This window comes from Equus przewalskii, chromosome 1 (assembly GCF_037783145.1).
Source record: "Equus przewalskii isolate Varuska chromosome 1, EquPr2, whole genome shotgun sequence".
Classification (NCBI taxonomy): Eukaryota; Metazoa; Chordata; class Mammalia; order Perissodactyla; family Equidae; genus Equus; species Equus przewalskii.
Genome location: NC_091831.1, coordinates 68,783,540 through 68,798,813, shown reverse-complemented (window position 1 = coordinate 68,798,813; position 15,274 = coordinate 68,783,540). Strand labels below are relative to the sequence as shown.

General features: G+C 43.0%; 1 long non-coding RNA gene across 1 annotated transcript in view; it reads left to right on the top strand.

Annotated features, from left to right (window-relative positions):
* The window catches only part of LOC103559846 (uncharacterized), a 23,462-nt gene extending 8,188 nt beyond the window's left edge, over positions 1–15,274 (top strand). Inside the window, exons 4-7 of the long non-coding RNA XR_011524602.1 lie at positions 6,843–7,927; positions 8,133–8,177; positions 12,733–14,446; positions 14,646–15,274. This is a non-coding gene — a long non-coding RNA (uncharacterized lncRNA). The remainder of the gene's footprint in view (positions 1–6,842; positions 7,928–8,132; positions 8,178–12,732; positions 14,447–14,645) is intronic.

The window sequence follows — 15,274 nt, the reverse complement described above, 5'->3', positions numbered from 1 at the left end:
AATTCTCTGTTCAATTTTTTATATAGCAGCTTCTCCATTTTACAATTCCACCAGTGATGCGCAAAGATTCCAATTTCTCCATTTCCCTGCCAACACTCCTAATGGGAGTGAAGTGGTATCTCATAATGGTTTTGACTTATATTTCCCAAATGATGAGTGATGTAGAATGTAAAGCATCTTTTTGTGTGCTTATTGGTCTTTGTATATTTTCTTTGGAAAAGTGTCTATTTAAATCTTTGGCCCATTTTTTAATTGAGTTGTTTTTATTGTTGTTTTTAAATTGCAGGAATTCTTTATATATTCTGGATATTAACCCTTTATCAGATGTATGATTTGCAAATATTTTCTCCTGATCTGTGGGTTGCCTTTTCCCTCTGTTGACAGTGTATTTTGATGCACAAAAGTTTTTAATTTTGGTGAAGTTCAATTTATCTATGTTTTCTTTTGTTGCTTGTGCTTTGGTGACAACAAGAAATTGTTGTCAAAACCAAGGTTATGAAGCTTTCCTCGTTTTCTTCTAGGAATTTTAGAGTTTTAGCTCTTACACTCAGGTCTTTAATCCATTTTGAGTTAATTTTTGTATATGGTGTTAGGCAAGGGTCCAACATCATTCTTTTCCCTGAGGATGTCCCACTTTCCCAGCACCATTTGTTGAGAAGACTGTCTTTTCCTATTGAATGGTCTTGGCACCCTTGTGCCAAGGTTTATTTATGTGTGAGAGTTTGTTTCTGGGTCCTCTATTATATTCCATTGGTATATGCATCTGTCTTTATGACAGTATCGTACTGTTTTGATTACTGTAGCTTTGTAATAGGTTTTGAAATCAGAAATTATGAGTGCTCCAACTTTGTTCTTCCTTGTCAGATTGCTTTGGCTATTCAGAGTCCATTGAGATTCCATATGAATTTTAAGTTGAGTTTTTTTTATTTCTGCAAAAAATATCTTTGGGATTTTGATAAGAATTACGTTGAATCTGTAGATCACTTTGGGTAATATTGGCATTTTAAAAATATTACGTCTTTCCAATCGGTGAACACGGGATGTCTTTCCATTTATTTATGTCTTCCTTCATTTTTTTCATCAATGTTTTATAATTTTAAGCATACAAAATTTGCCTCCTTGATTAAATTTACTACTAAGTGTTTTATTCTTTTTGATGCTATTGTAGATGGAATTGTTTTCCTAATTTCCTTTTGGGGTTGCTGATTGTTGTTGTCTAGAAATGCAACTGATTTTTGCATGTTGATTTTGTATCCTGCAACTTTTCTGAATTTGTTTATTAGTTCTGACAGGTTTTTTGTGTAACCTTTAGGGTTTTCTATATATCAGATCATGCCACCTGTGAACAGCGATAATTTTGCTTCTTCCTTTCTAATTCAGACATCTGTTATTTCTTTTTCTTTTTTTTCTTTCTTTCATTCTTTTTTTTTCTTTTCTTTTTGCTTAATTACTCTGGCTGGAACTTCCAACACTATGCTGAGTAGAAATGGTGAAAGTGGACATTCTTGTCTTGTTCCTGATCTTGGGGGAAAAGCTTTCAATTTTTCACCACTGAATATGATGGTAACTATGGGTTTTCACATATGATCTTTATTATGTTGAAGAGCTGTTTTTCCATGCCTATTTTGTTGAGTGTTTTTATCATAAAAAGGTGTTGAATTTTGTCCAAAGGTTTTTTCTAAATCAGTTAAGGTGATCATGTGGTTTATTTCCTTCATTCTGTTAATGTGCTGTATTATGTTGATTGATTTTCATGTGTTTAACTATCCTTGCATTCTGAGAATAAATCTCACTTTGTCATGGTTTATAATCCTTATAATATGCTGCTGAATCAAGTTTGCTAGTATTTTGTTGAGGATTTTTGCATAATATTAATAAGTAAATGTGTGTAGTTTTCTTGTAGTGTCTTCATCTGGCTTTGTATCGGAGTAATGCTGGCTTCATAGAATAAGTTAGGAAGTGTTCCATCCTCTTCAATATTTTGGCAGAGTTTGGGGAGGATTGGTGTTAATTCCTCTTTAAATGTTTGGTAGAATTCACCAAAGAAGTGATCTGATCTAGGGCTTTTCTTCATAGAGAGATTTTTGATTACTGATACAATCTCCCTCCTAGTTTTGGGGTATTCAGATGTTCTATTTCTTCATGATTCAGTCTTGGTAGATTGTGTGTTTCTAGGAATTTGTAAATTTCATATAAGTTAGTCAATCTGTTTGCATACAGTTGTTCCCATTACTCTCTTATAATTCGTTTTATTTCTGTAAAATCACTAGTGATATCCCCACTTTCATTTCTGACTTTAGTCATTTGATTCTACTTCTCTTTTGTTCTAAAGCAATTTAGCTAAAGATTTGTCCATTTTATTGATCTTCTTTAAGAACCAACTTTTGGTTTCATTGATTTTTTTTCTATTGTTTTTCTGTTCTCTATTTTATTTGTCTCCAATCTGAACTTTATTATTTCCTTCCTTTTGTTAGCTTTGGGATTAGTTTCTTCTTCTTTTTCTCATTCTTAAGGTGTAAAGTTAGGTTGTTTAATTGAGATCTTTCTTTTTTAATGCAAGTGTTTGTAGCTATTAATTTCCCTCTTAGCACTGCTTTTGCTGCATCCCATAAGTTTTGGTATGTTTTGCTTTCATTTTCATTGGTTGCAAGATATTTTTTAATTTCTCTTGTAATTTTTCCTTTGGCTCATTGGTTTTTTTGCAAGTATTGTTTAATTTCCACGTATTTGTGTATTTTCCAGTTTTCATTTTGTTATTGATTTCTAGTTTCATTCCATTGTAATCAGAAAAGATATTTTGTATGTGGCTTCACAGAAACTAGGTACAAAAAGTTTTTGCTAAGATCTGTCACAAATTATTGTTATCTAATAGAAATGCAAGGAATTTTGTCCTATAGAGATGCAAATGATTTATTTTTATGGGAAAAGAAACTAGAACATTAAGCAATTTGTACTGAATTTTGTAATCTTACTCCAGCATTCTTTCTGTGACTATACATACTTCTGTATCTCCCATAATCCTTTGAACCAGCTCTCTCAGCTTGCTCATTCCCTCAATCATGAGTTAAATAGGTCTTTGACATGTGTTTAGTCTAATAAACAAACAAATAACTGAGTCTAACAGAAAAATTGGGACATCATTGGTTTAAATAAAAATGTTTATCAAGGACAGGAGTAGCTTGCCCATATTTGGTGAAGGGGAAGAATCTGAAGAGATAAAGATGCTAAAAATGGGCAAAATGGGACCTCCTGCACAGGCAGAGGACTTAGCCTTGGAATTCAGAGAGTCACCCGTTTCCTAAGCCTGGAGAGAAGGAGAAAGTGGGTGACTAAAGAGAATTGAGTGACAATGACAAATAAACTGCAGTTTTTGAGGCTACTGATGTTATTCCACATCTCATCATGCCTTCTTTTCAGAACCCTGGGGATTGGCAACTATGACAAAAATAATGGCACTGGTCAGAAGCCAGGTTAAACCTTTAGTACTGTGTGGTCATAACTCCATCCAGCCTGTGCTCCTGGTACGTGTAAGCATGTCACACTCCATGGCCTTCTGCCAATAGGAAAGACATAGCTAAGCCATTGTAGGGTAAAAGATGTCAACAAGTAACACAGGATTTTCCAAGCTCAGTAGTAGATGTTCAAATGCATTTGCTATTGATAATACAGTAGACTCTGGTTTATCTCAAATAGAAAACAAGATTTAAAAAAAAAAAAAAGACTAGTCTTTGCAAGCTTATCTAAAAGAAAACATTTCTACATGTGTAGTAAGGATTTTAACCTTGCTCAAAAGGAGATGTGACCTTTGCCCTCAGCCCGTGATGGGTAATCCCTAAACCCTTGGAATGTCCCCCCATAAGTGTCTTTGTTTACCTGGGGGTCTTGACCAAGCAGAATGTCTAACAATGTGGTTGTTGGTGGGGGCTTTTGAGTCACACAGTATCAGCTCAATGTCTAGAAGGTCTGGAGACTGAAGCTCCACATGGGCAATTGAAGATGGAGACCCAGTAAAGACCCTGGACACCAAGACTTAGGTGAACTTCCCTGTTTGGCAATATTCTGTGCATCATGTCAGACATCATTGCTGGGAGAAGTTAACGCTGTCCATGGAGGGAGGACAACTGGAAGCTCTGCATTTGGAACCCTTCTGGACTCTGCCCCACACACCTCTTCACTTGGCTGATTTTAATCTTTATCCTTTTGCTGTTATAAACTGTAACCGTGAGTCTGTCAGCTTTCAATGAGTTCTGTGAGTCCTTCTAGAGAATCATCAAACCAAAAGGTGGACTTGGGGAGTCCCAAACTTGCAACTGGTGTTCAAAGTCCACAAAGGTGGTCTTGTGGACTGTGTCCCCTAACTTTTCACTACTAGAGATTAAATACAAGTACACAGTTTATCAAGAAATCTTGATTTAAAAGTATAGAAACTAAAGAAAAAGTATCTGATCTGGGCTACAAAGTTAAATGAGAATCCCTATTGGCGGGAGAAGTAGATATAACAAACCTTCTTTCGTGAGTCTCCTGAAATTCAGAGGCTGCTTAGACATTGGCTACTCTACATTCCTGGAGTCCTGAAAGCTGCGAACACATTTATAAAGTTTCAGGCAAGGAGAGCTTCTCAAATCATACATGTATTGACAGAGCTGAGGCCAGAATTTACTCCTTCATATTCCTCATTCACACGAAAGACCACGTATTCTGAGAGAGCCCACCTGATATAAACCCAGAGATGATTCTGGAAAATACTATTGTCCATGACTCATAATAAAGATGTTTCAAATATATAATTTAAATTTATAGGATGTTAAAATAGCAACAAAAGTACAACACAAGGGGAGCTGTAGATCCTAAAATCAGTGGCCAACACCATGCTTTATTTCTTGCCTTGAAGTTGAAATGTTCTATTTTATAATGATCACTACTGTTGTGTAATACCTCTCTCTGAAGGGGAAGGCTAGTGGGAAACTCTTCCTCAGCTCTTTCTTTTATCCGTACAGCTCCTTTGTCTTCTTCAAACGGAAAGGAGCACACATAGTACAGTGATTCCAGCACAGGGGACAGTGATGACTTGATTCATTAAGCATTTATTGAAGGCCTGGGAGGCAGATTTCACCTCAAGATAAAGAATAAGTTTTTTACAAATTAAAGTGGACCAGAAATGTGGTTGTCTGCTCCACCAGGTCGACCGTGGGAAACCCTTGTTGCGGATTCAGCTGTTTAGTGGAGGACTGAATTAGATCAGTGGAGTTACTTCCCAGGTGGGAGCCAGGGCTTGGCCATCAGACAGACCTGGGCTGGAAACTCAGCTTCCCCGTCTACTCCCAGTGTGCCTTCACTAGCCGTCTGCCTCTGTAAGCCCCGGGTTCCAAACCTGAAGAATAGGGATAGTAACAGCACCTATGTCAGAGAGTTGTGAGGGTTAAGCGAGATGCACACTGAGGGCTTCACAAGCACTCCATAAATGCTAGAAAATTATATTTTTTTATTTTATGCCTTAAAAAAAAAACCAATGGAAGCCTTTCATTAAAAAAAATCTGGTCAAAGGAACTTAAAGAAGTGAAACAGAGAAAGAGCTCTTTTAACTGAAGCCAAGATGACAATCTTCGCTTTCTAGGAAAGTAGGGAAATCTGATAAGTTTTTACTTTCTGTTCATCTCCTCTGGATAAGGGTGGTAGTCCCTGTGAGCATTTCCTACTTGGTCACTGTATTACTTGGGACAAGTAACCACGAGCTTCTACAGTAGACAAATTCCAGAATCTCAGGATCTGAAAGCAATAGAAGTCTATTTCTCACTCAGACAAAGAGGGGGCTGTCCTCCCAGCAATGAGTCAGAGATCCAAGACCCCTTCATCTGTGTCATGGCCACCCCAAGCCCTAGTTTCCAGGTCACAAGAAGGGAAGAGAGAGATTAAGTTGGGAAAAACACTCTGTGTGTTTCTCCTTTACTCTCACACTACTACCACAGTCACAACACTTCTTGACACCAGATGTGTGGGTTTTCCACACATCAAGCAATTCTGCGACACCAGCTGAGTGTCCTACAATTTGCTTCAGTTCTAACGCTATCTACCTGGAGATAGCATCAGATCCCATGGGTTAGGGACTCAGTCCCACAAGACTGCCCCTACTTCAGAGGCCAATCACAATTAGTCCATGCCCAGGATACCCACAACTTCTGTCCGACTTGGCTACAAATCAGAGGTTCCCATGACCCCTCTCCTTGGACTCGATCATTTGCTTGAAAGACTCACAGAACTTACTTACATTCACTGGTTTATTAAAAAGGATATAATAAAAGATATGAATGAATAGCCGGATGAAGAGACACATGCGGCAAGGTCCAGAAAGGTCCTGAGCACAGGAGCTTCTGTCCCCATGGAGTTGGGCTATGCCACCCTTCTGGCACATAGATGTGTGTTCATCAACCTAGAAGCTCTCAGAACCCCAAAACTTGGGGATTTTTTATGGAGGCTTTATCACATAAGCATGATAGATCATTTACTCAATCTCCAGCCTCTCTCTCCTTCCTGGAGAATCGGGGGAGGGGCTGGAACTTCCAAGCTTCTAATCATGACTTGGTCTTTCTGGTGACCAGCCTCCATCCCGAAGCTATCCAGCAGCCTACTAAGAGTCACCTCATTACGACAAAAGACATTCCTATCACCCAGGAAATTCCAAGGTATTTAGGAGCTCTGTGTCAGGAACCAAAGCCAAAGACCCAAATATTAGAACAAAAGATACTCCTAGTGTTCTCATCACTTAGAAAATTACATGAATTTTAGGAGTTCTGTGCCAGGAACCAGGGACAAAGACCAATATATATACATTTATTATTTCACAGGGATGGAGGAGACCTACCAGCTTTTAACATCTTATGGCCATGAAGTAACACACATCCTTTTTAGATCTGGTCACATGAACTCAACCGACAGCAAAGAAAAATGTATGGGAGCACCTGAGTATGCCCTGAGCACTGCGTCTGCCAAGGTCAACCGTCTGCACATTGCTGAGACTGTGGACCCACTGCTCCACCTGGAGCCCCTCCTCCTGTTGTCACTTGGGCAAGCTCCGATTTGTCCTTCAACTCAGTTCAGGTGTTCAGTCCTCCAGACCACTGCACTGCCGCTCACAGGAGACCACAAGCACTCCTCCTCCGGGATGCGCAGCATGCACCTGCGTTTCAGGAATTACCCTGTGGAGCTGTCTCCTCTCCCTGCTTGACCACGAAGTCCCTGAGGCAGGAACCAGACACTTTCACTCAGCAGATACAGACTGAACCCTGGCACTGGTATAGGAACAGATGTTACAATGGGAACAAAACCTGCCCTCAAGAAGGACACAGAGAACAAACAAGTAGCCAAGTCGATAGGATAATTTCTGCTATGGAAGAAAATATAAACTGGAAGGAAGATTTCTTTGCAAAGGGGACGTTTGAGAAGAAACTGAAGCTGCACAAATATTTTGAGGAAATGTGCCCCAGGCAGAGATGACAGGAGTGAAAAGCCTGAGGAAGAAAAGGCCACAGATGGCTGAGGACGGGCGAGGACGGGCCAGGAAGGTCCAGGAGGGCAGCTCTGATGGGCTGCCTGCTCCCCACCAGCCTGTGATTCATTGAGAGCGGGGACCAAGCCCGGTGACCCCACGCAGTCATTCTCCCTGGGCCTCACTGAGGAGTTCTTCACGCCCAACCCTGCAGCTACGCCAGCAGTGCAGTGTCAAGCGCCCTCATAAGTCATGCTAGATTTCGAAATATACTAAGTCCCTTTTCACTGGAAAGTTAAAAGCAGAAAGGAAGGAGCAAGAAGGAGGACAGCAAAAGAGGGGAAATGTTATGAAAGTTGTCGAATTACAGAGTTTTTAAAGAGCTATAATTTTCTGCCAATTAAATTAAATTCTGCAAAATAAAATGCATCCAGGTACAGCTAGGTATGTGGTTAATGACCATTACCAAGATTTCATAATTAGACTGCTTTATGCTCTGATATGCTAGAAAAACAGAAAACCTTCCATGTGTGCACATTTGTAGCTTAAACAGCAACTTGAAGCTGTGTGGCAAAGATCTTCAATTCATTAGGCTCACCTTTCTAAAAGGTCTTGCAATTTGATAACTTTTTCCTTTTGTATGTTTAAGATTCTGAAAATGCAGAGGAAGAAGTTGTTTCAACAGTTCTAGCCGGTAAGAATTTCCTTTCTCAATAATGCAGTTTTTCTTTTTCTTTTCTTTTTTGCTTCTTCTCCCAGATCCCCCCAGGACACAGTGGTATATTTTAGTTGTGTAAATGCTTCTTCATAAATGGGATCTGGATGAAGGAGGCTTGTGTCGGGGCTGGGGCTTGTGTCGGGGCTGGGGCTTGTGTCCGGGCTGGGGCTTGTGGAACTTAGAGGAAAATGTAGAGATCTCTGCTGCTGGCCAAGCTAAGACTGACAGACATCAGTTTAGCCCACAGCAGGCTACTCTGTGCTTGACAAGTAGTCCTCTCTAGTTTTGGGTAGTTCTAATTATTAGTAAGCTTTTCTTAGTAAAGTTTTCTTAGTTTATTTAGCTGTCACTCCATGCACTGATTCTGGTTTTATCTTCTGGAACCTGGGACAGCGGTGATCAATCTGCTCCCTGTGGTCACCTGACAGCCTTTGAGCCATTTGGAGACAGTCAGCCCTATCAGGAGGCTGCTCGTAACAGTGGCGTGGCCTGAAGGATCTCTGGTCAAGCCCTTCATTTTGGGGATAAGGAAACCGCTCCTCAGAGGCCCAGTCCGTACTCCTGAGCCCTAACCAAGCGTACTCCTCTCTCCCCCAGCCTCACCTTCTCATGGTTAAAAATGACTGCTCCTTCAAGGCAATATAGGTGGTTTTTTCCTCCACTGCTCCTTAGTTTTTTCCAACTTTTAAAATGTGCATTTCTTTGGGGTTTTTTAACAGTAAAAGACTAAAAACGTACATGTTTAAAACATTAAAAAGTTTCCTTCATTTCTTTGTATGACATGCTTCCAGGCGCCTCCCTCAATGTTCTCTGGTTTGTCACTGTTTCTGCATCTTACAATGCAGATCCCACAATCGAACTGAGATGTGGCTTAAGAGAAACTAGGTGAAAACTAATTTTCATGTCTGATGGCCTAGACTGATCCCGATATGGGCGCTCCAGGAAGGCAGTGCAGGACTGTGTATATTTGTAAATCACATCACACTGCGCTCTATTTAATTGCCCAATTATTTTTCATATGCACTGCCAAGATGTTTCTCCCATATTTAAAAATCTAAATCCAAACCTGACATTCATCCCGGTTGGCATTTTACTCATTGATCTGAGCCCACCATTCCAGGCTGTCAAGCTTATATGTTGAGTTTGGTCGCCTACACACCAGCGTTCCCTACCAGTTTTGCAGTATCTAGAGACTGGGCAGGCACATTGTCCCTTTCTGAGCACTGAAAAGCAAGAATAGAATGCTCAACTCTCCTCTATGATATCAGTCCGATTTTTAATATAATTCTTCAATCAACTCATCTTTCTTCTGTCCAATTGAACTACTGCCTGACCCCTATTTCTCTATTTCATACATAGGATTTTATGTCAGATGCCTTATGAAATTAAAAAAAAAAAAGTACTCTCTGCAGAATTCCACTGAGCTGTTAACCGAGTACCACAATTGAACAAGGAGTGGTGTGGGTGTGGCATGACCTGCCCCTGCCAAACTAGCGCAGAGTCCTGCTGATCTCTGAATCCTTTTCCTACGGTTACAAATCATATATTCAACCATCAATTCCAGGAGTATTCTGGGAAGCAATGTCAAGCAGACCTAAAATTTTTTAAGATCTACTACATTTTTCTTTTTTTAAAAAAATGAAATGCCTGCCTAATTCCAATTTTTCTGATATTTCTACCATTCTCTGTGATTCCTCAACAATCACCAAAATAAGGTTTCAGTTATATCCAGCAGCATCTTCAGAATGCCCAGTTGTAGATGATCTGGGTCTGGAGTCTGACACTCAGTTAAAGCATCCTGCTCTGTCCTGGATTATGCTGTTGCCTAAAAGGACAATGCAGAGGCTGGCGAGGCAAAGAGAAACTCTCATTTCTCTTAGAACATGTGAGAATCTCTCTGGGGCATAAATTGACAAAGAAAACTGAGTGCTGGAGCCTGCTGCAACCCCAGTGAATGTTACAGGTTCAGACATTTCCAAACCTGCCAGCGGGGGTCCTCAGGGACTCAACTTTCCAGTGGGGCCATGGTTCCCTGGGCAGCAGGCAACCGTCCTTTAGAAGGAAAATGCTATCATGGCCAGATTCAGACTCTTCCCAAAACTTTGAGTTCTGTCTAATCCGCTTGCCAAGGCAGGCATCATCATGTGTCAAACATCTCTGGAAGGGCTCGGGGCCCCTGGGCATAAAGGGCACGGCTGGGATGAGAAAGGGGGAATTTTTAAAGTTCTTCTCCAGCGGTTGCTTTGCATGAAGTGAAAGCATCAAACCAAGCCCACTGAAGAAGCAAGCATTTTCAGACGGACTTCCTTTAGAGTTAGACTTGGGATTTGATGACAAAGTGGTCAGCGGTTGACCGGAAAATTTCTTAGAGGTTGGAGAACTAAGTCTTGGGGGATGTGTAAAGGACCAAGAGGCTGAAAAGAATATAAGAAAGTAAGGCAGGTGCCTCCAGGCGCCTCAGCTGGGAGGTCTGAATCTCAGTGACGCGGCCTGAAGGTCCAGACCCAGATTCTTGGAAGAAACAGGAGTGGACTTGATTGGGGAATTTATTTGAAGAGTGGCCAGCAGAATTGATTCTAACTACAAAAATCCTTACCCTGTAAACTTATAACCTATATCTTGTGATATTTGCAGGCTTTGTAAATCTTGTAATTTATTATGTTTTCTCATTCTAAATAAATAACTTATTTGGAACCAGTTTTTTAAAAATTTTTTATGCTTTTCCTAAAAAGCGGCCCTCCTAAATCATATAAGCTTCAGGCCCGTGGAACCCAGCGCTGACGCAAACACTCTCCAGGCACTGGGAGTACGGCAGTGAGCAGAACAGAAAGATGCCCGCCCTGCAGGTTTGCCCAGTGCCCAGGACAGTGCCTGCACTTGGCAAGCACTTCATAAACACTGACCTAAACCCCTAAACCCAGTTGCACCCTAGAAGGAGTCAGCGACTCAGAGAGGCCCAGGGCTGACCCCGATGGCACCCAGGGTCACTGAGACAGGTCTCAGAACCAGCCCCTACACCTTCAGACATGTATACGGCCAGGCTGACATCAGCTGATCCTCCCTCTGCAAGGTGCACAGGTGGAGAAGTGCTTCCCTCCAGGCATACGCTGGTAGCCTATGGCCTGCACTCCCCTTTGGCCTGTCCCAAAGCCCAAACTGCTTCCATACAGATGACTTTGTGTGTGTGTCGGGTTTTTTTTCAAACGCTCAACTTTAAAACATAAAGATCCCTGGCAGGTAAAGTCAGTCTGTTAATTTCTCGTGTCTTAGCATGAACTAGTACAATCAGCTCCCTATTCTCTGTGATTAGAGGTTGAGATCAGCCCACTGGAGCAAATGGGGTACACCCATACAGCCTGGAGGGTGCTCTTCAGCCAGGCGGCGTCTCAAACGTCCCATGGCCAGAGGGTGCGGTAGGACAGTACACGGAGACAGGGAGGCAAGAGGGCCTCAGAGGTCCTTTCACGTGCTGCCCAACTGCACCTGAGCCCCTACCTTCCTCTCCTGGAGAAGGGCAGTCTCTCCCCTACCCCGAGGTGACCCTGGAGGGGCTACCTCTAGCCAGGCCCTCTGCAGGCACGGATGAGACAGTGACACAGGGTGTTCCCAGCACCTGGCCGACAAAGGGCCTCCTGCCATTCCATCTGCCCCAACCACAGCTGTGGGCAGCACCTTCAGGAACAGAGTCACTTGCGTGGGCCAAGCATGCTTTTTAGGCTAATTTTTTAAAAAGAATTATTATAAAAGTAGTATTCATTGTAGAAAACTGGCAAAATACAGGGAAACAGAGAAATTACATTAAAAGGAAATATTCACAACCTCCCCGTTTGGATGCACAGCCCTCCAGCATTTATTTAAGTGCATACTCATTTTAAAAAATGAAACTGGGACCATGTCAATTTTACGGTTTACTCATCTGCTTTTTTATGTGATACTGTATCATGTTCATGTTCCCCAGGATTTTCAGAATCTTTGCGTACATACTTCTAGCGGTCGCTCGGCAGGCCACCTCACACCACGAGCCGCAGCTTGTCAAAGGGGGCTAGCTTCGTTCCATGACTCGTCGCTTCCAAGCGAGACATAGCAGAAATAGCCCAGCATGTTCTGGTGTATACATCCTGCTGCCTCGTGTATTATTTTCTTAAGATAGATTCCTGAAAGGAAAATTAGAGAACGAGACATATTTTATGGCTTTTGGTTTTAATTTTCAAATTACTTTTAGAAAAGTTTCCCATTTCCATGCCCCCAGCAGTGTTGGGGAGCCCACCTCACCAGCGTTCTCAGCACTAAGGTGTGTTTGGCTCTTAAATATTGCCAATTTGATACCTGAAAAGTGGCAACTCTCATTGCTTAAACGGTCATTACTTTGATCATTAACAGTGTTAAATATTTTTCATGTGTGTTGGTTTGTGTATTTGTTTTATGTTCTTTGTGCTTTTATATATTATTTATCTTAAATTATTATTTGTTTATACTTTTTTGCCTGCTTTTCTACTTTTTTTTTTTAAGGTCACTATTCTGTTTTCTTTAGGTATGACTATGTTAACCATTTCTCTCTCTGATTTTGGTGAGTATTTTCCCCATCCATTGTTTGAAAATGAGTGTGATGGCTGGCTTTCATCAGTCTCCCACCTCCAGCTCAGGCATGTGCTGGACCGACAGCCTCTCTGTCTCCGTTGACTAGATCTATCCAGGGCACCGAGATCTTTCATCAAGTGGAGCTTGAAGAGCTTTGGGAGAACAGACCCACGATGGGCACTTAAGTTTGCAAAAGTCTCTCTACTGGTTCAAGCACAGAGCCAGTTCATCCACAAGGCCTTTCTTCCCAGGCGGGCAGCTGTGCATGGCCTGCCCTCCCCATGCCTCCTCCAGCCCCTCCTCCTCACGGCTGCCTCAGGGATCCTACTAAAGCCTCCTCTGCTTAAGACCTTACAGGGGGCTCCTGCCAGGGAGCAGGGGAGAGGGGGTCAAACCCCTTGGCAGGGCTTAGAAAGCCTTTCCCAATCTGGCCCCTGCCTGCCTTTCTATCCTCATCTCCGCCGGCCCATACTTATCCTAGCACCAGCAAAGCCGTGTGCCTGCAGTTCCCTGAGTGGGAAAGACCTCGCCTCAGTAGATGTTGCTGTGAAACTCCTGCTCAACTTCAGGGCTTGCTCTAGGCGCTGCCACTTCCAGAAGCCTCCCTCCGTCTGCATCGCCAGGCTCGTCCTCACATTTTCTTTTTTTTTTTGATTGGCCCTGAGCTAACATCTGTTGCCAATCTTCCTCTTGTTTTTCCTCCCCAAAGCCCCAGGACATAGTTGTATATCCTGGTTGTAGGTCATTCTAATTCTTCTATGTGGGAAGCTGCCACAGCATGGCTTGATGAGCAGTGTGTAGGACCACGCCCAGGATCCAAACCAGCGAACCCCAGGTAGCCAAAGCAGAGCTCGCGAACTTAAACACTCGGCCACAGGGTCCGCCCCCGTCACACTCTTGTTTCACTCATCACAGTGATTCCAACTGCTTGTCTGTCTGTCTGTCTCTGCCAATGCTCTGTGACCTCCCTGGTACCAGGAGCTATCTCTTTTCTCTGTAACGCCCACTCCACACACTGCTTGTTCGTGGGAGGAAGGAAGAGAGGAAGAGGGAGGGGGCGGTTCCATGACTCTGTAGATTTGGCACCATAGAAAAGGGCTTTGCAAAGTCCAAGTCCCTTCGCACATGAAGGACATCATAGCTGCTAATGGAGGTATGGGTGACATTAGGGTCCGCATTATTGTCCACATGAAAATGAAGTTGGAAACCATCTGCAGCTCACACTGAGCAGGCAGACAGCCTTCATGGAAGATAAAATCATTGCTTAAAGGTGAAATTTCTCACTTGGCAAGAGAAATGAATATATGAAGCAAGGGTGGTTTATTTTCTAATTACACTCCCTTTCTAGGGCTTCAGCAGCCACCAGGTGTGAATGTCAAGGGGACCACACCATCTGCTCATGTGATTAGATCTGTACGTGATTTGTCACCTGCCTTTTTCAGGCATAGGATCCAGTGTACGCTCCACTGGCGACTAGGCCAGAAGCAGCGTGTGCTGTGCTAAGTCGCATTTCTCTGCCACGCGTGACAGTGGATCTGCTGGGAGGCCCTGCTGACTCACCACAGAGGGCGCTGCTGCTGCCTGAGGCTGCTCCTGTGGGGCGTCCAGGTTCCTGCCAGTCCAGCTTTGCATGGTTCCCCAGCCTCCCGGCCTTGTGGCTCCCTCAGGTGAGGGCTCTGTGCCGAGAGCTGGAGGTGCAAGGGAGGCTCCGTGAAACAAAGAGCGAGGGTCCTTCGCCACCTGCCCCTTCCAATGCCCTCCTGAGTATTTTTCCTTTAGGTGGAGTTCCCTCTAGGACTTCCTCATGCCAAGATCTGAAGTGCTAATTATTGTAGCCATTCCATGATACAAATCTCCTATTTCCAGGAGTCGGAAGGCCAAAACCTGGGGGCACAGAAGGAGGAGACCATGCACACAGCAGCAGCACAAGCCCACAAGCCATCGCAACCTAGACTTTTCCTGGGGTGGGCTGCAAGCATTTCTGTTCCTGGAACAGCTGCTCACCAATGTCCGTCTGCACGAGTGTCATCTGGGACTTTATTTAACTGCAGATGCCAGGTGTCCTGCCCTAGATTCTGACTGGGTTGGAGCCCAGGGATCTGCATTTTCACAAGCACCTCAAGGGACTCTGATGCAGATGGCCTGAGGACCACACTTTGGGAGACACTGCCCTTACTCACTTGAGTGGTTTGAATTGGGGTCCAGAGAGTCTCCACTCAAACTGTGGTCCATAGACCGGCAGCAAAACAAGTACCTGTGGTCTTATATCAGTTTTGAAATCCGCTTCTGGAGTTGATTGTACCCTTGGGATTTCACTCTTGGGCCAAGCAGCTTATGGACATGTGCTTCCACATGCATAACTGTGCTTTCCCTAAGAGAGCTTCTGGCAAATAACATCTCTTCCACTTGTGGCAATAAGAGGGCCAGTTCTTGTGAAGCCTGAAGGCAGGATAGGATGAACTGAAATAAATCCTCGTTTATTTCTCAGACTAAAA